Source organism: Zootoca vivipara, chromosome 9, assembly GCF_965207765.1.
Source record: "Zootoca vivipara chromosome 9, rZooViv2.hap1.1, whole genome shotgun sequence".
NCBI classification, from domain to species: domain Eukaryota; kingdom Metazoa; phylum Chordata; class Lepidosauria; order Squamata; family Lacertidae; genus Zootoca; species Zootoca vivipara.
The window spans coordinates 30,640,532-30,665,487 of NC_142592.1; the positions used below are offsets into that span (position 1 = coordinate 30,640,532).

General features: G+C 42.2%; 1 protein-coding gene across 2 annotated transcripts in view; it reads left to right on the top strand.

Annotated features, from left to right (window-relative positions):
• The first annotated feature begins 14,310 nt into the window (after positions 1-14,310).
• Positions 14,311-24,956, top strand: part of NAV3 (neuron navigator 3) — a 448,025-nt gene continuing 437,379 nt past the window's right edge. Inside the window, exon 1 of one of the 2 annotated variants that reach the window (XM_035127692.3) lies at positions 14,311-14,767. The gene's annotated coding sequence lies outside the window, so the exon portion shown is untranslated. The remainder of the gene's footprint in view (positions 14,768-24,956) is intronic. The other variant, XM_088676973.1, reaches the window with a different exon arrangement.

The window sequence follows — 24,956 nt, forward strand, 5'->3', positions numbered from 1 at the left end:
GGACCAGCCTGTAGTTCTTATGCCTCTGGTGTGGTAAGGCTGAAATACCGCAGGCACAAAACATGTGGCTTGAGCCCAGCCTTGAAGAGACAAGCGCATTGATTCAGAGCCTGATGATAAAGGCAGGCAATATGACTTACAGTTTTGCCCATGCTACCTCTTATGCTTAGCTTGCCATGGCTGTTAAGCAAAGAACTGGCACAGTCAAACAATCATGTTGCAAGACATTGAAAAGGTCAAGTTTTTATAGGGTTGTGCATTACGTAAGACTATTTGAAATACCTCGATACATACTGTATGCTTCTTTCTTTGGAAAGTAAAATAATGTACCGGTACAGTGGTACCTCGGTGTAAGAACAGTCCGGTTTAAGAATGATTCGGTTTTCAAACTCCACAAAACTGGAAATATTGTCCCAGTTTGCGAACTTTACCTCGGTCTAAGAACGGAATCTGAATGGTGGAAGGGCACCGGCGGTGGGAGGAGGCCTTATTAGGGAAAGCGCGCCTCGGTTTAAGAACGGTTTCGGTTTAAGAACAGACTTCCGGAACAGATTACGTTCGTAAACAGAGTTACCACGGTACAGATTCAACCATTTAACCATTAACTCCTCCAAATTGTAAATGCATTCTAATTCAATATAAATAGTCATTATTTCAGAGTAAAGTGCCTCTTCGGTATGTATCAAAGCTGATCATCTTTCTTTTTCAAATTCTTATTAGGGTAATTTAGGTCAGTGGTTGGGCGGTGGCGGGGGTAGCGGTGGCGGGGGTAGCGGTGGCAGGGGGGACCTCTAACAAGGCTAGGGAACTTGTTAGGTATTGTGGTTCAAATGACATCTCTTCTTTCCCTTCTTTTTGGCTCTAATCTGCTGCTGTTTGGACAAATTCAGATAAGTCTGGACTGAGATCCCTGGAGTGACTATAAGCATCGATTGCTGCCACACTGTATGTTATATGATGGGGAAAGTGCTGTTGCCTCTTTCTAGCTGTCAAACTGTGTGCTGTTTATGGAGGGCATGTGTGCACCAGAATGGGTGATGTAATGTTTTCCTTGTATGCACGACTAACATAGCAGGAAACATCCCTGGTGGTCTAGAGTTGCTGAAGTTTGTAAGGATGTTGTGTCTTGTCAGTGATACCACAGAATCATAGAATTGCAGAGTTGGAAAGGGCCACAAGGGCCCCTGCAATGCAGGAATCTTTTTGCTCAATGAGGGGCTCAAACCCCACAACAATGAGATTAAGAGTCTCATACTCTACTGACTGAGCCATGTTGGCTACTGTTCTGTAACTACTGTGCCTCTGACTCTCTTGCTAGTTGTGCATAGGGCTGTGGTTGCATTATACTAGTAATAGCCTTGACATAACACTGACCACAGGACACCCACCACAGGATTGCCTTGCCTAGTCTGGTATTCTAAAAAATGTTCTGGAGCTGGATGCTGACACCAACTAATCTCTGGTTGCCCCCAGGAGCTGTCAGATGAACCAGTGAGTTATTAATTTAATTGTGAATGTCAAAAGAAAGGAATCTCATACCATGGCTGCAATCCCTCTCTCCAAGTGGATCATGGCCTAAAGCTGTCACGAGTCCTCACATCCTCCCTCCCTCTTCCACAACACTCTTTCCCCTTCCTTCTTGATGTGGGGGGTCTGTCAGCTTAGGTGCCCCTGCTGAATGCAGTTGAAATGTGGAAATTTCAAGAAGACTAACCATATGAACTGCAGAAATGGTTTGGCGTGGCTTTTTCCTGTTGCCCTCCACACTCCTGGCTCAGCAGAAGACAGGTACTCTGAAGATCGCTGATCCATGAGAGGAGATCGTATGAAACACAACTTTTAAAAAGTGTGTTTGTGTAAGGAGGTTCCTGATTGTGCCAGGAGCTCCTCCTGTGAGGACGATTGTTGAAATGGCGCTGCCCCTAAACTTCAGAGTCTAAACGAAACAGCAGAGTCACAGCAGTAATAATCTGTTCTGAAGGAGGGAGGGGAGGGAAATAAGTGCTCATTGCACTTGATCTATGTGTGCCCAACCACTACATTTTATATAAAAGATAAGAATCTCACCCACTGTCCAGATCAGGTTGCCCACCTCCTCTATACTATGGCTGTGGCCTTCTTTCAGGATTGCAAGACATTATTTCTTTCCCACTGCAGATAGCATTCCCCACTCTTAGCATGTGGGGATATAATCCAGGGACAGCTCCAGCAGATGGTGGAAAATTGGGGTAATTGCCAGCAGAGAACCTAGAGGTCTAACAGTGTTCTATTTAAACTTTATTAAATAAACTTGTTTTTGTACACTGCTGCTCCTAAAAGTGATTTTGCAGCAAACATCCACATATACAATAAAAGCCATGTAAAATTTTTCCACCGGAGATTAACTATTATGGAAATAAGCTTTGCACAGATCTTAAAAATCTGCATGTAGCCTAAGATTACTTTCAGTTTACCTGTCTGGCCTCTTCTGGATAAGGGAGGACATGGTGGGTGGTATGACTAAGAGTCCTCAAAATCCAGGAGCCTGTGCTATTCGAATCTCTTCAGCTTGGACCCTCCTTCCATCAGCAGTGCGGTGCTAATATACTTTTCCTGCTTTTTTTTTTTTGCTATTCAAGAACAGGTTGGAGAGCAGTATCGTTACTTTGGCTTGGAAGAGAAAGTCTTGATGAAGTTGTCAAGAACCTATTGTTGCATCTTATACATAGAGACAAGAAGAGCTCATATAAATATGATGGCACAAGATATAAAATGCATCTTCAATATCCAAAGTAGGCCTGATTGCTTACGTGAGCTGTAGCAGGTTAAAGAGTATGATACTAAACACACTTTACTTAGGAGTGAACCTCACTGAACTGAAGTAGGATTCACTTATGAGTAAACATATGCAGAAGTCAGGTGCAGAGTTGCAATCCTTTGCACACTTACCTGGGAACAAATCCAATCCTAGCCATTTTGGCAAGTAAGTGGTATGTAAATTAATAAATGGTAATAAAATAATTCCATGAGGACCTACATATGAGTAAACATGCATAGGCTGAAACAACAGGAACATTCAGGTTTTAAACTGTACACGTCATCTTTTTATGCTTGACGGTGAGTTTAGCATTTTAGTGCATGGAGGGATCTTAAGAGTGCTTTGGGATGGATAGATTTGAAAGTGACAAGCATACTGAATCAGCACACCTGACACTCACAATCCACATGGGTCCATCTGTGCTGATCCTTGTGCTGATTGCTGCTAGTCCAAACAGACTAGCAGGGTCAGCACAAGTCACACAGCAGCCACTGCAGAAACTCATGCTCTAGCTGGTAAATCTTTCTAGACATGACCCTTAGCCTCCTGTCTTTATACTACTGTGTTGAGTAGTCCCACTCCTCCCCCCACTAAGATTCCTCCAGAGAGTGTGGTTTGAAGGCTGCAGCTATTAATATTTGGGGGCAGCAAAAGAAATTCTATTTTGCAGGGAAAGATCTTAATTTGTTCTCCCTGTCTCCTTCATATTCCTCATTTGCAGCTCCACAGCCGAAGGAGGGGAGGACAAAAAGGAAGAACCCTTACTCATTTATACTATTCTACTGAGAACACTTATAGAGGTTAGTTTCACTGATATTGGTGGGACTACCCTGTGAAAGTGTTTAAGAGTTCATGACTTTTCCCATCTATTTTTGTTCTACTGTAGTCAGATTAGTAGCAGGAATTTTACTGAAATATTTGTATGATACCCATTATATCCCAAGATAGTAGAAGTGTGGAGCAGATTTGGACGAATCCTGCACTGAAGCAGAATGTTTCAGAAGCATTCTGTGCTTGTCAAAGGTGAAGTGGGATCTATATGAAGTGCCCCGAACCAAAGATACCGGTAGTGATTCAAACCATGGGGAATTCGAACAGCATCTTGGTGATTCATGTGCTAAAAAACCAATGCAGACAACTTGTCTGCTAAAAGTGTAGCTAATGAGTCCACTTTAGGAAAATGCCAGGGCATGGTGAGGAAGAACTCCATTGTGCTGGACAGGTCACACCCAGACTGAAATGTTGCATGAAACATTGCGTGATTCACCGTCAGAAGAATCTACTATGTCTGCAAATTCCATCAAATTCTGCCCAAAATGAACAAAAACAGTAAACGTTTCCTTTAAAAAACCCTTTTAAAAACTTGTTTTTATGTTACAACAAGATACTGGACCTATTTTGCTGTAATGTGACTGATGCTATTCACTCTGAAGGGGCTACAATGGCTGCAAATTTCACCAATTTCTGTTGTTTTGTTCCCCAATAGAGAAAAGAAGGGGGCTATGAAGCCTGGTCTTTTCCAAAGTGGACCAAAGCTTGGATTCTGAGTTGAACTGGGCAGCCTCTGAAGTGCTTCAGACCAAGATGTGCTATTTTCTAAAGCACCAATGTGGTGTCTCAACCAAATCTTGTGGATGGTGCACACCCCTACAGGGCAACATTTCAGTGTCAACATAAAATCCTTAGCACAGAAGAAAGACATTACAAATTAATGACATTGGGGAAAATACTCCATATCCCATTCCTCCTTCCGCTCTTCTGCCTCCTGAGTGATAATTCTTAACAGTAATGATGCTTCTTCAGTTCCAGATAGTGTGGTTGAATTAAAAACAAACTAGTAGGCATTCTTTCCCCTTTGAAGTCTTCAATTTTTATTATTATTTATAAAAATAATAATCTTTGCTTTACATTTACATGTGTTGTGGAGATGGAGAAAACAAGACCTTTTAACCCTAGGTTTAGTTTAATAGGATGACTTTCAGCAGCTGAGTAAGGGTGGTTGTGTTAATATACATAGAAAGTGATGCTAATCTGTCCTTTATGCTTGGTGATAGACTCCTCTAGGATTTGTGAACAAGGTCACATGTCTAACTAAGATGATGTCATTTCAAATCAGTTGAATGTATCTACCCCAGTGGGATGCATTTATTATTTTGCAGTTGTAAGATTTTCCTTTGTTTTGCCTTTCTAGTTACACAATTGTACATAATATAAGATAATTGAGCTCGTTTAGCTACACAAGGCAAAATACTACAATTTTAAATTAATGCATCTACTCGTCCTAAATATTGTAGAAATACATTTCCATGTGAACAAGTTCCTGCTTTGCATGAAACATACACATTTTTATCTCATGAGGACAAAACTGCATTGTGAATCAGCCAACATTCTCCTATTCAGATTTATGGGGGGGAAATGATTTACAAACATCTCAAGAGGACCTGAGAGTGATCTTCCCCTCTTTCTCCCATGTTCTGTCAGGCAATTTTTATTTGTTAAGGATGAACAGAGTTACAAATCAGAACATGTTTAGGACTGCCTATTTATCCCAACCCCCTCACTATCTCTTTTCTAATCCCTTCCATAAAATATTTTAATTGCATACAGTTAATATGAAATAATCAAAACATACTGGTACATCTCATTAAAAAATTCATATAAAAAACTGCAAACAGGTACTCAACAAAGAGTTAATGTCTTGGCAAATGTTATTTGACAGCCATTTGACAGAACAATCTCCTAGTAAAAAGGAAGTCTATCTATAAAAATGAGATGGAATTGTTTGTATGTGGTTTCTCCTCTGACAACTATAATCTTTTTACAAATAAAGAAGGTCTCCCACACCACCAAACTTTTACCTGCTGTGGAACGGAAATTCATATAACATATGAATTAGTGGGAAAATATTTGTGAAACTTAACCAAGTTATATATCCTTTGTGTACATGTTTTTAATACGGCTCCTCAAGATCACTTAGTGTGGATTAGTTTCCCCTTAACACTTTTTGTAGTCACAAACAGGATAATTAAGAAATGGATTTTTCACCACTGCATGCTTGTGCATAAGGGGGACGCTGTAATTTGCAGTGCTGAATTATGTATTAACATGTAGTACAAGGTTTGTGTGTAGGGCATGCTATTTCAGGGCCAAACTATATGTGATTACATGAATCTTTAGATTTAACCTACATAGTTCCTCCCGCTCATTTAAGTCGCCTCAAGTGAGGGAGGGGGGAGCATAATTGTCATATTTGCACCTGGGGGGGGTATAATCCTTTCCTTCCATGCTTCGGTTCTGGGGGAAATCCTTCCTCTGAAGCCAGTATTTGCATTGGAAAGGAATCGCCCATTGGCACCAATTGTTGAAAAGCCAAAATAGATAGACCAATATCTTAAAGGGCAGAATACAAAATACCTTGGAAAATAAAAGAAACCTTATAATTGCTAAGTCTATGTCACGATTTGAACAATTATGGTTTATATCTGAAGTGAAACATTGATTTGAGGCTTGGCATATACATATTTGTGACCATAATAGGCAAAGGACTAGAGATGTATATACAGTAATGTGCTAATAGCTACATCACATCTAGTGAGACTTCAACATGGCCACATGTGCCAAACAATTTGTTCACTTACGTATTCTAAGTGTCTTGGCTTTTGAAGCCTTTCCTTCCCTCTGCCCAAGTTGTTTGGATTATTAAAGTTTTCAAGGGCTGTGTTTTATAACCCAATAAATCAGTACAGCTCATATAGCTAGGTGCAGTCCAATTAAATTTTATTGGATTTGGCTACTATCAAGTACACAAACCATTTTAGGCAGTATCATTGATGTGAAACAGTTAACACCAAGAACTTAGTAATTGATCATTTGGCCTACCAACATATGAGCATCTGTCTCTTGTTGCATCTTGTTAAATACAGTTACTTTTCTATTTCTAACCATTTAATCTTTTTAACCATTTCATCTCCAAACTACTTACTGTGGCACAGAACTTCAGGAGCAGCCTTAGCCAATCTGGTACCCTCCAGATATTTTGGACTACAGCCACACTGGGACTGATGAATGTGTGGTGTAAAACGTCTGAAGGATGAAAGATTGGCGAAAGCTGCTCTAGAGTTGCAGTCTCCAAGTCGCCTGCTCCAAGTACTTGGGCCAGTGGTGCTTTGCTTGGATGGTGGCAACTTAGTTTAACATTTCCTTAAAACATTCCTTCATCCTGCTCAGCCACCTGTTTCTTTTAAAAAATATATTTTTAATTAATTTTTCATTAATAACAATCTAATGGAGGCCATATTAATACCAAATCATACTACAATAAAAAAAGCCAATTACAGTGGTACCTCGACATCCGAATGACTCAACTTCCGAAGGTATCGACTCACGAAGTCGGCAAACCCGGAAGTCTTTTTGCCGTGCGCGCGTTCGGCGCCTGCGCAGAAGTGGCGTGCACGTTCGGCGCATGCGCAGAAGCGCAGAAATCATGCTTCGCGCATGCGCAAAATGGACGCTTCGACAACCAAAGGATTCGACTTACGAAGAGCGCCGCGGAACAGATTGCCTTCGTAAATTGAGGTAAGTTGAGGTACCACTGTACTCAGTTCCAAATTCAATATTTTTGGATAACTTCCAGCTAACAGGAGTTGATGCTATTCCTTGGTCCTGCTCCAATTCTCTTAGTTAGTCCAAATACCACAATTCCGATCTTAATCCTTTGTTTTAGCAGCCACATGTGATGACTTTCATTTGTATTTAATAAATCTATATCCATTAACTTTCAGAGGGAATTTATATCCTGTAATTTTCTGTGTGAAATATTTGTTTACCTTCTTCTTTTCCTTCATGTTGTAATCAATCAATTCTCTTCAACATTGCCCCTCCTTCAAGAACTCATTTCTTATTATGCTCCAACTTCCCCATTTTCCCTCTCCAAAACCAAAAGCACTTCAACTTCCGGCTGCAACTCCTGGCTTACTTCCAGCATTTGCCTCTTTTGATCCTTTCCAGCCTTCTAACGAGCTGGTGTCTCACCAAAACCATAATAAATCAGAATTAGAGCCCTCTTGAGTAGGCAACGTCACAAGTCATGACCATAAGTTTATTCACAACTGTTTTAAGAGATTAAGTTCTTTATCGTATCAGTATCTGATAATTGGTGGAGACTTTAATGAAATTTTAGACCCTCAGATGGACACCACTTCTACAGCTAGGGAAAAAAATGACAAATGTTAGAGAGACAATTAATAATTATATTATATATTGGAATTTAGTGGATTCATGGAGACTGCACCATCCTAAGGAAAAATCCTATACATATTTTGCAGGAATTCACAATACACAGCACAGAATTGATTTTTATTTTTTTTAACATCGGCATCACTACACTTCTTTACTAGCCGATGTGACATTGATATTCCCATTATAGCTGATTACTCAGCAGTAATATTGGAATATAATCTAGCCAATACCCAGGAAGCTATGAGGAGATGGTATCTTAATATCATTACTAAATTATCATAATATCATTACTAAATGATAAAAACTTCATTCAATATATAAAGCAACAACAGCTAAGACTATGGGATTAAACCATACTTTCTCCCCTAGTCGAAGTCAGTGCACAACCTTATTGTGCATGGCAGGATCGTGAGAAACACAGCAAAAAAGTGCTTTCTTCTTGGCAGCTGATTCCCTCCTGCCACTCATGTTTAAAGGAGGAGCAAAATTCAGGTAGAATCAAGAGTCATTTTAGACTTGGGTGTAGCTTAATTCAGAAACATAACCCATGGCATGGACAGCTGCTCAAAAACATAGCCATGTGAAGCATCCATGTGGCAGGCCATGAATATGTTTACTGCATGTGGTACCAGAACGGCAAGGGAATTGAACAGAGAACACAAAGGGCTAAAAAAAAAGTATGACTAGGATCCAGAGTAAGAACAGAGACAAAATATTGAGAATGAAGCCCATGATGAACAACCACAGATTTGGCTGTTGTGATGCCTGAACAGAATAAATATACAGTGGTACCTCGGTTTAAGTACACAATTGGTTCCGGAAGTCTGTACTTAACCTGAAGCGTACTTAACCTAAAGCGAACTTTCCCATTGAAAGTAATGGAAAGTGGATTAATCCGTTCTAGACGGTCCGCGGAGTACTTAAACTGAAGTGTACTTAGCCTGAAGCGAACTTTCCCATTGAAAGTAATGGAAAGTGGATTAATCCGTTCCAGATGGGTCCGCAGAGTACTCAACCTGAAGCGTACTTAACCCGAAGTATGAGTGTAATTGGTTCTGGAAGTCCGTACTTAACCTGAAGCGTACTTAACCTGAAGCGAACTTTCCCCTTGAAAGTAATGGAAAGGGGATTAATCCATTCCAGACGGGTCCGCAGAGTACTTAAACAGAAAGTACTCAAACCGAAGCATACTTAAACCGAGGTATGACTGTATGTGTTTATCCTCATGTGACAATATCTAGACGCCCATTACAATGCCATATGGACACCTCAGTTTTACATAGATAACAAAGCTGCAAAGGAAAATAAGATCATAATGATATCTATTTGCCTGTACCACCTTCCAGTAGCACCTTAGAGACCAAGTTTGTCATAGGCATGAACTTTCGTGTGCATGCACACTTCTTTAGATACACTGAAACAGAAGTCACCAGACCCTTATACTGTGTATTGTGAGAGGGTGGTGAGGGGTATTACTGAGAAGGGTGGTGGGAATGGGTGATTGGCTGATAGGAGTGGTAAACCTGTTGACGACTGTTAACGACTGCAATTGGTCTTGCAGGAAAAATCAAGGGGTGAGATGGCTAAAGAAAGCTTTATCATGTATAATGAGATAAGAATCCGATGTCTTTATTCAGACCAGGTCTCTCCATGGTTTTAAGGTTGGTAATGAGTTGCAATTCAGCAACTTCTCTTTCCAGTCTGTTTCTGAAATTTTTCTGTAAAAGACAACTACTTTGAGATCTCGTATAGAATGTCCTGGGAGATTGAAGTGGGTATTTCAGGGGTAGGGGAGATATTGTTTTCTAACTCTGTAACGACAGGTGCTGATCCATTTGGGCGCTACCGCACCAAGCTTAGTTTGCCATCATCCAGACCTCACCTAGGTCCTTTCTTACTTACAACCAGTCTAGTCAGTTCCTTGTCCTTTGTCTGTGTTGCACCTCACAGAACTCAACATAAAAGAGGATGGGAACAAAACTAAAATTACCTGACTCTGCCTGTCATTGGCCTTGTCTCCACCTGCTGGAGTGTCTCTGTCATCTGCCCCAATGCGCACCAGATACAGCTTAGCAGAATAGCTCTTTAAGAAACAGAGGGCCTTTAATACAAGAGTCATTGTCAGACTACATCATCTCCTACAGCCAACTGTCATGGGGTTACCTGCTCCTCTGCTTCCCCACTTTCTCTGTCCTTTGCCAAAAAGTGTCCTTGCTTTCAGGTTGTTCTCCCCCCTCCTTTCACTTCAGAGCAGCTGTATAATTCCCCCACCCCATCATTTTAGCCCTAACACCTGTCTGCCGAACAGTGAAAATGTTGTGAACTCGATATCACGGCAGCTTGGCTAATGCCTGTGGGAAGGGTTTATAAGTGACGGTGTGCAGCAGGCAGCTGTTGACAGGTGACAGTCAGGTTTGAGCATATTATGTTCCAGATTACAGACGTCCATTTAGCTAAGTCCCCCCTGTGATTTCTGATATAAAATGGGTACTTTTATGCTGTTGGAAAAATCTGTTCCTTATTCAACAAATAATTATTGTCTTCCCTGATACTATCTAAAAAAGGGAGGAGGGCAAAATAAGGCATGGCAGTTAATTATTATCATAGCACTTTCCCTGTTTAGAATGACTAATATGGCGTTGCATTCATCTAACAGTAATCCTTTGAGGCAAGGCACTATTATTCCAAGTTAACAGATTGGGAACTGAGGCTGACTTTGTTGGTTATCAACCAGGAAATTCCTGAAGGGTTTTGAACAAAGATCTTCCACAGTAAAGAAAGGGTTTCAGGATTTAATTTATAATTTTCAGGATTTTAATTTATAATTTAATTTATAACCTCACCCACTCTCACAGGGAGAGGCACCTATGGGCTTCTTCTTCTTCTTCTTCTTCTTCTTCTTCTTCTTCTTCTTCTTCTTCTTCTTCTTCTTCCTCTTCCTCTTCCTCTTCCTCTTCCTCTTCCTCTTCCTCTTCCTCTTCCTCTTCCTCTTCCTCCTCCTCCTCTTCTTCCCAAAGGATCCCAAAGCAGCAAACACATAAATAAGAAAACAAAACAGTAAAATATCTAAGAGCAATTGCAATACAGATGCAGACTGGGGAAGATCAAAAGGTTTGTTGGAAGAGGAAGGTCTTCAGTAGCCAAAAAGACAGCAGAGAAGAGTATCTGCCTAATATTCCAGGGGAGAGAATTTCAAAAGCTGGGTGTCATAACCATAGCTGCCAAGTTTTCGCTTTTCTCGCGAGGAAGCCTATTCAGCATAAGGGAAAATCCCTGTAAAAAAGGGATAACTTGGCAGCTATGCATAACACTAAAGGTGCAGTTCCTACATTGTGCAGAATGGACTTCCTGGTAAGATGGTATATTCTGGAGGCCTTCACTTGCAGAGTGCAGTGATCGGTTGGGTATGTAAAGGATGAGATGATACCGCAGGTTTATACACCTTTACACACCAAAGTCAAATCAAAACAAACTTTTAGCAATTCTTAGCAATCCTGTGATACAGGTTAAGTTGAGACAATGACTAGCCCAAGGTGACCCAGTGAACCTCACACAGTTTTGTGCCTTATTTGTACCTCGATAAAAGATGGGCTACACTCAAAGGGTAAGGTGGCCAGATAGATACAAAAGCAGACAGGGCTCCTTCCCCTTTAATATTTGTGTGCACAAGGGGAATATCACCCATAGCTGCCAAGTTATCCCTTTTTTACAGGGATTTTCCCTTAAGCTGAATAGGCTTCCTCGCGAGAAAAGTGAAAACTTGGCAGCTATGATATCACCAGGTTCTGTTTGCATGATAAACTATACCTATTGAAATTCCTTCAGCAACACAACTGTTAAAGGGAGCATTGTCTTCTTCTGAACCTGACCACCTAATCAGAGGGTGGAAATCTACCAAGCAGAACAATTGAAAAGGCACATCTGTGTGTATTTTTTTTGCCCCCCCCCCCTTTCCTTGAGCAGCCGTGAAGGTTTTGCTTTGAACGGTGTCAGTCCTGGGAACTTGAGAGGCTGGGCACCTGATGGGCTTTTCATTCTCTTCTTTGTGTCTAGTTGGGAGCAGGTGTGCACGCAGCTTCTTGCAACAATGTCTGCACAGGAAGCCCAATTATATTCTGGAGTTAAATGTGTCTAAGAATGGGGTGGCATGGGGAAGAATCCCATACCCCCTGCTTTCCATCCACCAATCAATAACACTGCTTGCCATGGGTGAGAAGTGAACATTTGGATTGCATCTTCCTAGCTAAGATGGGCCGCTTTGGAAAAGTGACCCTGGGCCTTCTTTTTAACAGCAGTTTCTGCCAAGCAGAGATTGAGCAGGTGGTGCTTTTCCCACCACTCATCTCTGTGCTGGGAAAACTCTCACCTGCTTCGTGTTAAACGGTTGATGTCAAGGCTGTGAGAGCAGGACTAATGATGATACTAGAACCTTCTGCATGAAGGCTAGGGTGGTGAGTTGGAAAAGACGACAGGGCACCTGAACTTTCAGTAGTTTTGGAGGAGATTTTAGCTGTTTGTACAACAACAAAGGCATAGGAGCCCTCCTGGAGCCAGGAGTTAGTAACATGGCTTCTCCCCCCAAATCCTGAGAGGTGTATTTGGTTAAGTGTGCTAGGAATTGTAGCTCTGTGAGGAGTAAACTACAGTTCCCATTTGTGTGTGTGTGTGTGTGTGTATGTGTGTGATGGAGCCATGGCTGCTAAAGTAGCTACTACGGTAAATGTGTTTTAAAGGCACAGTGTGGCTATATAGCAGTCTGCATCAAACTCGGAACCCAACTTCGTGTTCTCTACTAGGAAGAAAGGCCAACTTGAGTTCAATGAGCCTCATTCGCAAGTAAGTGTGCATCCTCCTCAGACCATTTATACAACACATGCATTTCCCCTTATTTGAGTGTAAATCATTGGGATAGAACATATATTTTGATTTCACATGCTTTCTGTCACACATTAACATGCACAAGTAAAAAATATGCTTAAAAGAGTCTGTACACATATATATAGAATCATAAAATTAATTGTAGAGTTGGAAGAGGGTCATCTATTCCAATTCCCTGCAGTGCAAGAATCATAGCTAAAGAATCCTTGATAGTTGGCCATTTAATGTCAGTTTAAAACCCCCAATGAAGGAGAGCCCACCACCTTCCAATACTACTATTACTATTTTTATTATTTATACACCGCCCATCTGGTTGGGTTTCCCCAGCCACTTTGGGTGGCTTACAGCATATATAAAACATAGTAAAATATCAAACATTAAAAACTTTCCAAAACAGGGCTGCCTTCAGATGTCTTCTAAAACTTATGTAGTTCTTTATCCCCTTGACATCTGAAGGGAGAGTGTTCCACAGGGTGGGTGCCACTACCGAGAAGGCCCTCTGCCTGATTCCATGGTTGAACAGCTCTTATCCTCAGGAAGTTCTCCCTAGCATTTAGTCTGAATCTCCTCTCTTGTAATTTGAATCCATTGGTTTGGGTCCTATCCTCTGGAGCAGCAGAAAACAAGTTTGCTATCTTACGAAAAAGAAAAAAGGGGGTTGGGACCAATATTGCTCCATCTTCCATGCGGCAGCCCTTCAGATATTCGAATATAACTATCATATCACCTCTCATTCTGCCCTTTTCCAGGTTAAACATACCCAGCTCCTTCAACCATTCCTCATAAGGCTTGGTTCCCAGACCCTTTATATTCCAAGCTTGTCAATACCCTTTTTAACAGAGGTGCCCACATCTAGACACAGGATTTGAGGTGTGGTCTGACCAAGGCTGAATAGGGCAGTATTATTACTTCCCTTGGTCTGGACACTAAAGCAGTCTAGAATTGCATGTCATCCCATGGGCCCCAATTTAGGAGGTTTACTTTCCCAGTATGCTTTGGGTGTAAACTCTTTCTTTGGCCTTCTTGGCTCAGGTTTTTTTTTAAAAAAAAACAGCCTTGATTCCCCACCCTCACATCATTTTGACTGAGGTAAGTTTGCAAATCGCTGCTTTGTTGTTGTTGTTGTTTGTTTGTTTGTTTTAAAAACCCAACCCTTAACTTGGCTCCAACCATTGGATGCTGCTGCGCTGCTGGATGCGCATTCCTAATGTAGAAGCATCGAGTATAAACAATAGAATCGAAACCTGCGTAGAAACCTCGGCTTTCCGCACGCGCTTTGCATTGTTCTTGCCGGAAACTTTCCTCTGCGCGACCACCCTCCTTCCTCTTCCTCTTCTTCCTCCTCCTCCTCGTCCCCTCCCGAACCCCTGCTGACATTTCCTTCTTTTTTTCTTTTTAGGTGATTGAAGGGGAAGCCGGTACAGGCGCTTCCCCTTTAAATTCCAGCTGTGTGCCTAGGAAACAGCTCTTCTCGTTGCAAAGCGCTGGGCTGGGGCTGCTGGTGTGAGACTGTCCTTCCACTTCCTGGCTCCGGCAGCCGGGAGAAGATCTGATCGCCCCGCCGAGTCCTCGGGGGAGAGAGAGAGGAAGGCAGAGGAAGGAAGGGGGCAGGCGGCGCGACTCCTCCAGACAGTGGGGGAAGAGAGAGAGGCAGCCACACAGCCGGGGGTACCTTTTGGCTCCGGTTTCTCGGCTGCCCTGGGATCGGTAGCCTTCGCGGCATGTGCAAGAGAAGGATGGAGGTGGCTGGTTTCTAAACCACCCTGAAGACTATTTCCATAGTAACCTGCCGAAGTGGTGCAATTTGAGCGAACTGAGGCTTTCTCTCCGCACTTCCAGGATGATATCTGACAGGTAAGGCTTCTGGAGGACCCTTGGACCGCTGGTCTTTCTCTCGAGGGTCTATAAATATCCATATGTATGTGTCTCGATTATCCTATGTTTCCAAAGTTGTCTTTAGGAAAAAAAAAGCTTTGTTCCAATTTGATTTATTTACCTGTACGGTATTAAAGAAATGATGTAATTTCTGGGCTCCTAACCCTTTTTTAAAAAATAAAGACAGCTGTGGGTGTGGGATGATTTTTTATTTATTTAATGCTTCTGTTCTTCCGTTATTGTCTTATAAAGAGAGGGATGTTGGTAAGCGTGAACGTTTTATTCTGTGGCGTCGCCGGCAGCGGCGTAGATTGTAGACTAGTGACTTTAAGGAGCCGGATCTGTTTGCTGGCTGCTCCAGAGGCGTGTGCCGAGTAGCAGCACCTTTGGCCCAGGGCAGCCTTTGCAGGCGCCGGATTGATGGGCTGCGAGGGGCTTTTTGGCAGATGAGAGAGGGATGACGCTTCCTTACCTTCTTTGTTTGTCCCCTTACTACATATTCTTTCCTCCGCCCCATTTTCCAGTTCCTCTTCTCCCACCCCCTCTGTTTGTTTGCCGGTTTCTCTCCCCTCCCCGGTTTTTGCTTCTTTTATTGGGGTGGGGGCTGGCGAAGGAGAGAGAAGCTGGAGGAGGAGGAGGAAAATTGCACGATGTACTGTGCCTTAAAACCTGAAATCTGGAGAACACCCAAAAGCAAGCACCAATATTGTCATCCATTCTCCCGCCCTCGCTGGCCTAAAGCAGGCGATCGGCACGTTTTCGGTACTTTATTGATCTTTTTTCTTTCTCGGGGGGTTGTAGGTGCAGATGCTTGTTGTGTCTCTCTCCAGCAGTGCAAGGCAGGCTGCCGCCCCGCTTTGAGAGGCGAGACACTATTGTGGTGATCAGCGTTTTCTCTGGGAGATGGATGGTACCTTGATCTCTCCCCCAAAGCAGTCATTTAAAAGGAGTTAACGTTGAACATCCATTCTCCCCTGTAAGACAAGAGGTTGGCAGCATTAGGGGTGTGTGGGCTGGAGAGACGGAGGAGGGAGGGTGAGGCTTGCTAGTGGCTGTATTTGAAGTGGGGAGATTCAAAGCAGAAGCTGACAGTTTGGGTGTTAAAGTGTGTGTGCGCGCGCGCGTGCGTGCGCGTGCGTATGTGTGAGAGAAATGTTGGCTCTGTGCACGCGTGTGTGAGAGGGAGGGAAGGAAGGAAAGCGGGGAGGGGAGGGGGCGAAAGTAGAAGAAAGCAGCCTGTTGTTAATTGCCTAGGTTACAGTTCCTGCATCCATGCCTGCCTGGACGCTTCCAAGTCCTAGTGCCTTCCCTGTTTCCAGGTTGTATGCATCAGGTACAGCTGGAGAGTTCTGTGGTCCTGGGTGTGTGTGTGTGGCAACAATCTGATTCTGAAAGGGAGTCTAGCACTCAGTTAAATTCAGATATGGGCAAAACGTATCTCAACCTAGCATTGTGCATAGAATTTGACTCACTTCCTCTCTGGCAAAGGTAGCCTATTGTGCTATTAATGGTTGCCCAAAAGGAAGGTGGAGTTTTACCCACCAATCCATTCCAGGCTCCGGATCTGGACATTTCCTGCTAATTTCTGCCTGTCAAGTTTCTGTTAAAGGTACAGGAATCCTACCATTAGAATGCTGACAACCCAGTGTGAATAGGGTGGACCCTCATAACATTGTTGGAAGCCCGACTTCCTCAATGATGTATATTACTTGGCCTATTACTGGTGGAACTTTGAACACAACCTATATAACTTTCCCTAAAGTATTCTGATTTGGGGTTCAGAGAAAACAAAGTAATGCACAAGCAGAAGTATTTCTAGGGTTGAGACATGAGCACTTGGACTATTGTATTCTCATGTGACTTTTTCCAACTAGCAGGGGTGGCCACTACTTTTTGCATTGGGGACTGGTAAAGCAGAAGGCAGGGAGGTCAACTGTAGGTGGAACCAGAGCCAACTAATTCTCGTATTGTCCCCATCTTCCTCCCTGCTGAGTTTTATAAGGGCAACACTGAGACTAAGAAGGAGGAAGCCAACAATGTAAGTAGAGCCTGCTTGATCAGGCCAATGGCCCAACTCATCATCCACTTCTAATAGTGGCCAACCAGATGCCTTTGAGAAAAGTATGAAGGCAGGACAAGTGACAGGTGGCTGAAGGCAGGCTGAAGTTGGTGGGGCATTGGCCCATTTGCCCTAATAGACGATCCTCCATTGCCAACTAGAAATGACAAGCTGTTAAAAAATAGATAGTAATCTGAGAGAGATGGATGGGTGTGTAAATTACATATTGCTTAACACCCCACACCTGCTGGGCAGTAGCAAGGATCCAGGTTCTGTTTCCATTGGAAAATCAAGGCACAGCCAAGTTGGCAGAGTCTTAGAAATACAATTTATTACACCAGAAGCCTTCAATAGAGGGGGGGGGGTACAGAACATTATGCCCCCAAGAATCTCTCTCATTGCTCCTCTCATAGTTTCAGCAAGGTTGGGTCCAATGCCGCAGCCAGTCATGGCCACTGGTCTCTCAGTGCAGCTTCGTAGAGCCAGCACTGTACAGTATGGGGTTCTCCCTACTCCCTACTTTCTCATGCTTGTTCGCGTGCCAAAAAAAGAACAACTTTTTTTCTGTGTGACTCCACACCCATGTTTCCCAGGCAACCTCCCCCTCTGCCTTTGCCTTGTAGATGGCAGGGCCATCATCTCTGTCCGGCAGAAAAACAAGCTCAGCCTGTCAGCTTTGAGTAAATTCCAGTACCCCAGAATGTGGGGGGGGGGGAAGGGAATCTTGCATCCGGGGATCTGGGGATCCCTGTTTCCACACTAAACCATAATGATTGATTTGATTTGATTTCTATACCACTCTTCATCAAAAGATCTCAGGTTGGTTCACAAGACAAAACCATGAGATAAAGGCACAAATAAATAGTTAAAACAGAAACAACTAAACAATACCTCCTACAAACACACTTAAAAGGCTGTAGAATATTAAGTTATTAAGTGGCCAAAGACCTGGTTGAAGAGGAAGGTTTTTGCCTGGTGCCTAAAGGTGTGTAATGAAGGTGCCAGGCAAGCCTCCCTGGGGAGAGCATCCCACAAAAGGGGAGTCACTACAGAGAAGGCCTCTTCCCATTCTCCAGACCTCACATGGAGGAGGCACACAAAGAAAGCCCCCAGAGTCCAGATATATATATATCAAATCTAGCCTTGCTCACCCTGGTAACCATGATGTCTGGGGCTGATGTGGTCCAGAAACATCTGGAGGACCACAGGGTGGTGAAAGCTGCTATAATGGATGGCAGAGTGGACTGACTGAAAATGTCCCAACTGTTGTATTGATGGTAACAGGAAAAAGAGAGGTGCTTGTTTAAGGGGACCAATATATTGACCATAAACCTGTATTTGGAAGTTCATATCAAGTGCAGGTACCTAGAATGAAGTGCATTTACTTGATTAGCAACTAAGCTCGTGTCAACACTGTTCAGTGCTGATGCATTCCAATGTAACTTTGTGTGGCTTATTCCTGCTGCTGAAACACAGGGCCAATTATGATGCTACTTAGTACTACTGCACAGAAACCATTTCTACAAGGCTCCATAATGCACTGGAATGTGAGGTCGTTTTTTTTTTGCAGGAAAATATGAAGCCATGTCTTATGCCCAGGTCAGACTATTGGTGCATCTGGCTGAGTACTAGCAATTCTCCAGGTCAGAAGTCTTTTCCTCTCTTACTTCCTGGGACCCTTAATAGGAAAATGCAATAAATGAACTTTGGACCTTCTGCAGCCAAAGCAGGTGATTTATAAATGGACCCATGGTCCATTTCCCACTTGTTTCAGTATCCTTGTAATAAGGAAGCGATAATTTCTATGTCACTGATTAATGCTTTTGTGTTTGGGAAAACAATATATGTATATGGGTGTTGGTGTAAAGGCAAGAATCTATTTGCAGAATTGTTGCATAAATAGATGTCAAATTTCTGAAAAAGAGCCCTGGGGCTCTTTAAGAAGCTTGCTTGACAAAGTGCTCAGATGCCTGTAACATAACAAATAACATAATTTGTAATCATGATAATATTTACTGGAGAATGAATAGTGCAAGGGAAATTTTAACATTCCACAGAAGAACCCTATAGCCTACTAGTACCTATATGCAGCTATGAAAAAAGGCAATTTTTGGTGGCACAAGATGTTTTGGGCTAGAGTTTGCTTCACCAGATGCATAATTCTTGGCAATCCATGGAAATTTATGCAATAATACATTTGCATAATGTGCTGGGCTATTGTTTCATTTCACCTGCTGCAAGTCATGGCTGGTTGGCTACCCCTGGCCACTGTAGAATCTCTGTATTTAATAAGATGATTCCATAATAGTAACTTCAGCCTGCAATATCTCATTGCCATTCAGCCACATGATACATAGAATCACAGCTATTCTTTAACAAAAAATGCCAAGGAAACAAGAAGTAAGTGGTTGTTGCATCAAGGAGATGGTCATCACTGCTAATGGAATCCAGTGAGAGTCTAGAGCAGTTCTAGGCAGGTTTTACTAAAATAATAATAATTAAAAAAGACTTGCAGGATCCAAAAAGGAAATACATGCCCCAGCATGCCTTTGGATAAGGTCATTTATCCCTTCCTTGTTAGCATAATTAATTATCCAGTTTATTCCATCAGCTTTTAATGAGGGTGAACTGCTGCAGGATTAGAAAATGTTTTCAAAAAGTAGTAATTTTATGCCTCCCTTCTCCATTCAATAAACAAAAATGGTATAAGTTATATATGTGTGTGTGTGGTAAAAGTAAAAGACTCATCATTATTTATTTTTAATGGCTTATCTCAAGGGCTCTCTAAAGAATAAAACAGAATGAAATGTAAGCATTACTGTCAATAGTCTAGTATACCTGTTACATCTTGGAACTGGTCTTCGTAAACTCCGGAAGAGCCCAGAGTCACCATCCCTGCCAATCCATGGGGCTTTGAATCTTTTCAGCAATACTGATTCCTAAAGCTAACTTAATGAGTTTTATGCCATTGCCCTGATAATAAGGGGGACAGACGGACTGATAATCTATCTACATTGGGAAGTTAGCTAATTTCGATGATATTAAGTTAATCACTGATTGTTACTGGAGATACACTGAGGAACTTTTAGGCATTCATAATAGAAACTGATACTCTTTGGTCCCTATCAAGGGCCAGACAAATGCACAATTATTTCATTAAAAAAATATTTCCTGCCAGATACCATCATGCTGCAGCTTTCGCTCAAAGCAGGCAGAAGACTGATTAGTCATCTAACGAGTGAAAATAGTTTAGTTAAAAAAGAAAAAAAAAAACCCCATGTGCGGCTCTTGTTTTAAACATGTAAAATCTGCAGGAGATTAATTTTGCTTATAAGCAAATTGTATGCGCAAGCCAGGCGCATGGCATAAGCACTGCTAAGCTATTTTAGAGACAATGCGGTTTTTCAGCTGATAGAACCTTCACTGTCCTCCCATATAAACAGACATGGTTCCTTACTAGATGTATCTAAATCTGTACTTCTGTTGGGGGTTAGAATAAATGTTATAACAGTAGGATATGTTTGATTGCAACAGGCTGCCTTGGGCAGTGGCTACTCCTTGGATATATTTTAAAAAGAGGCAAACACAGCCGTATGTCAGGGGTGCTGTAGTTGCTGTATTCTTGGTCTCCAAGGTTCCATTCAAGCCTAAAACCCTATAAATACTACTATGGGGTTGAAATATGATTGCGAATAATGGCTGTAGTCAACTAATTCCCCCCCCCAATTAAAATTAATGAGCATGATTGCTAGATCCATTAATTTCAATAGGTCTACTCTGAGCAAAACTTAGCTGAATACCACCCTTTAGGCCTTAAACTCCTTCAGAGGACATCTGCTTGGAATGTACCAGAGCTTGAGCCAAAGTGGGAAACCTAAAGTGTGTGGGAGACTCTATTTGGTGGTAATAGAATTATTATTATTATTATTATTATTATTATTATTATTATTATTATTTTATATGGGTTTCCCCAGCCACTCTGGGCAGCTTCCAACCAAATATTAAAAACAATACAGCATCAAACATTAAAAACTTCCCTAAACAGGGCTGCCTTCAGATGTCTTCTAAAAGTCAGATAGTTGTTCATTTCCTTGACATCTGCTGGGAGGGCATTCCACAGGGCGGGTGCCACTACCGAGAAGGCTCTCAGTCTGGTTCCCTGTAACCTCACTTCTCGTAATGAGGGAACCGCCAGAAGGCCCTCGGTGCTGGACCTCAGTGTCCGGGCTGAATGATGGGGGTGGAGACGCTCCTTCAGGTATACAGGACTGAGGCCGTTTAGGGCTTTAAAGGTCAGTACCAACACTTTGAATTGTGCTCGGAAACATACAGAAATGCACTCTGAGCTTGTGGGCCTTTTCCCTTCTCTCTCTCTTACTTCACACATTCCAAAGTTGAACCTTGACTTATTAAAAACATGCTAAAGCTAAGGCCTGGTGAACCCTGGCACAAGCTGATCCTTGAACATGACAACTGCAATTTCACTGTTTGACCGTTTGTAGTGTTATGAATAATACTGTATACCATTATTACGGCATGCTCTCATGAACAGTGGCATAATGCATATTTCTGCCATCTTCCACAGATCAATGGCATCTTTCAGCCAAGTCTGAAAGTATAGAATGTGCTTGGAGACTGTAGGCACCCCCCCTCGCCCCAAAGCTGGTAGAGAACATTTACATTTATGTTGCCATACTTGTCCTTTTAAGTCAGCCTCCAAGGCAATGTTGTGGTTCTTGTATCATTGCAATTTAAAGTTAATGATCCTGAGCTTCCTGTTGAAATGATGAAAATATTGTGACATAGCAACACAGGGGATAATTTTCAACCCTGAGGTTTTTTCCAGCACTGGTTTGAAATTCAGCAGGAAGCCTTAGGTCTATCTTCAGAACAGAAACAGCAGTGACTTACCAGAAATGTATAATCAGATATATTTTAATGTTTCAATATTAAGAGCATTGCATTTATAGAACTGCTGTGAGAAAGCAGGGGCGGCTTGATAATAAGAATACCAAAAATAACCATTCAGTGCCTTTTTATTGTAATGTTCCTATCCTTCTCTTAAAAAAATATGGCATGCTATCTAGGGCAGAAGAGCAATATTAAGACTGTGGAATGCCCTCCCACCAGAGGTCAAAGAGAACAACAATTAACAGACCTTTAGAAGGCATCTCAAGGCAGCCCTGTTTGGGGAAGCTTTTAATGTTTGATGGATTTCTGTATTTTAATATTTTGTTGGAAGCCGCCCAGAGTGGCTGGGGGAACCCAGCCAGATGGGCGGGATATAAACAATAAATTATTATTATTATTATTATTATTATTATTATTATTATTATTATTACTACTACTACTGGTGTTTTCACCCCACCCTCTGAAACTACACTATGTGATCTGAAGGGAGAGCTTTAAAATGCTATAAATATGCTATGTGCAGTGATGTTATGTATTATCCCATGGTTCCTCCAGCCCAAGACACTTTGCTGCTTACAGCGAATAGCAAGATGGTATCCCACCCATTTCCATGCACAGAAACCACGATGGGACAGTGTTCTCATGCCACTTCACCTGAGGGTAGCGGACTACCTTAAGGGGCACAGAGCAAGCTGCATGACATATCCAGCACTGTCCTCCAGGACCTTGCTGCTTCTCTGTGTTCCCCTGCACCTGCTGTCCAAGGTAGCTTTCTCACTCTGCCTAAGGGTAATGCCAGCCCTCAGTTGAATGCAGCCGTACTCTAGCAGCAGATACGTTGGTATACGTAGACTGCATGCTGAGGGAGACCTGGTAGTGCAGGGGAAACTATTTTATAAAGTTGCCATGCCAACAGCTGTGTTTTGTTTTTACCAAAGAATCCAGTTGATCTGGGGTTTTTTAGTCGAAAATATGTCCCAGTATTTCAAATATGTGTCATGTGAAACATCATCCTATGTAGGCTAGTGAAGGAATAAGTTCACAAGGACTTGCTCCCAAACAAAGCGTTCACATGTTTACTTGGCACGCCTACTTGGAAGTCAAGTTCCTTTGTGTTCAGTGGAATCTATTCCAGAGTAGAATGTGTAGGAATACATATCTTCTGCCTTGCAATAGCTTCTACATACAGAGTAAGGCTGTCTCAATCTTGTTCAGTTAAGACTTGCATTGCTAAAACAGGGAGGTATGAGCATGAGAACAATTAAGAATCACATCATCTGGTTCATGGGCTGATTTCTGTGGCAAGAGAGGCTAATGCATGCAAGTTTCCGTCTGTTGTTTTTCTGCCTTTTTATTTTTGAAAAAGAAGGTGGCAGAAGAGCATTCCGCCCCCCCCCCCCGCTGAAGGGTGCTGCTGACGCTCTTCCAGTGCTAGGCCAAATATTTGGCCATAGTGTGAAAGATTAAATGGGGATTAGCCATGCTTCTGACAAACCCATCTGCATTGGTGCCCAATTCCTTTCAGCAAATCTGGCTCATGGACTGGATTAGTAACTACAGAGCTCGGTGTTACTTCATTATTGCATTTAATGATCAACACATTTTTAAAATAACTATTGATTAATTGATTTACAAGACTTGATTCATGGTGTACGATGCCTTTCTCAAATCTTTGTCTGGCCAGCTTTGTTTTGAATCTACTCCAGTGCTTGATCCTTTTAATGTGTTTTCTTCAGAGTTGACATTTATCCACGGTGGATTATTTGTTGCTTTCACATTTTTGTATTGTGTATTTATATCCCACTGGTAACCATTAAGAGATTGGGGCACCTTTCTTAGATTAGGGAGGAAAAACCAAGAGTATAATAGCTTTATAAAATTTAGAACAGTGGTGACTGAGAACAGCTTTTCTCCTTTCATAAGTCTCTGACTTGGAGTCACCCACTGAAACAGGTTCAAGGGTGATCAAAGAAAGTGCATATTCAACACAATGTGTAATTTAGGAAGCATCCACCTTGGGTAAGAAGTGAGTTTTCAGCCAAAGGGCTGCATTCACTCATGGGTAGCTTTCTAAGGGTTGCATACTGCTGGTGGGCGGGGTCAGAGACAAAAGTGGGAGGAGCAACAGATGTTACTTCCATCTTTGTTCAGCCTACATCCTCACTACAGGAAAGCTACCCTCCTCCCATCTCTCCATCCAGGCAACCATGAAACTTAATCAAAGTTCCAGCAAAGCTAAAGCACTCAAGGAGGGTGCATAGTGCATGCCCTCCAACATTTCTCTGATGAAAATAGGGACATCCAAGGAAAAGTGGGACATTCCAGGATCAGATCAGAAACTGGGACAGCTTCTCTAATAGGGACACTTGGAGGCTCTGATGGAAGGCCCAGTGTGGTGTTCCAAGAGTCAAGTAGTGACCTGGAGGGGTCATGCTTGGTCCTGGAATTCTCCACTCATATATTAGATGATTTTAAAAAAAGAGTTAGTTGCTTTGTCCATTAGATGTGACTGCAACATGAAAACTTTATCTTCTGGGCAAGAACACATCTGCATACAAGGGCCCAGAGGCATGCAATGGAGATGGGCTTTTAGCCTTCATGACCTGCATATGTGACCTTCCATAAGCATCTGGTTGTCCATGTTGGAAAAGAACTGGACTTGATGGCCCTCTGATTCAGCAGGGCTGAATTTAAATTGGCTGTTTCAGTGTTATTTGGAGGGTTTGTTCTATCTTGCATATGTGAATTTTTCATAGGACCAACTTGGTTCCATAGCCTGGGTGTGGCTGCTTTCCAGCTTCATACTACTGAATCTCATTTTCTTATTGAATGGAGGAACGCTTTCTATATGCAGAAGCGCAAATAGAAAGAAAGCAATTTGGGGTACAGAAAAAAAAATACTGCTGGATTTTTAATTTTATTGTAGCAATGCTACAATTTGAGGAGATCTGAGCTATGAAAAGTAGAAAAGTCTATTCTAACAATAGCTACAAGGACTTTAAAAAAGTCCCCTTATTTACCTTTTGTAAATGTAATCTGGGATCCAAAGACTTATTTTAGACAAGTCCTGGATTTTGGGAAGTAACCTGCTCGGTTATTGACTTTTCCTCTGTTCCTGGTTAATGACAAAGCCATACCACATTGCTTTTGACACCCCCCCCCATTTGATTTTTCTAAGTGCTTTGTTGTCGTGTGTGG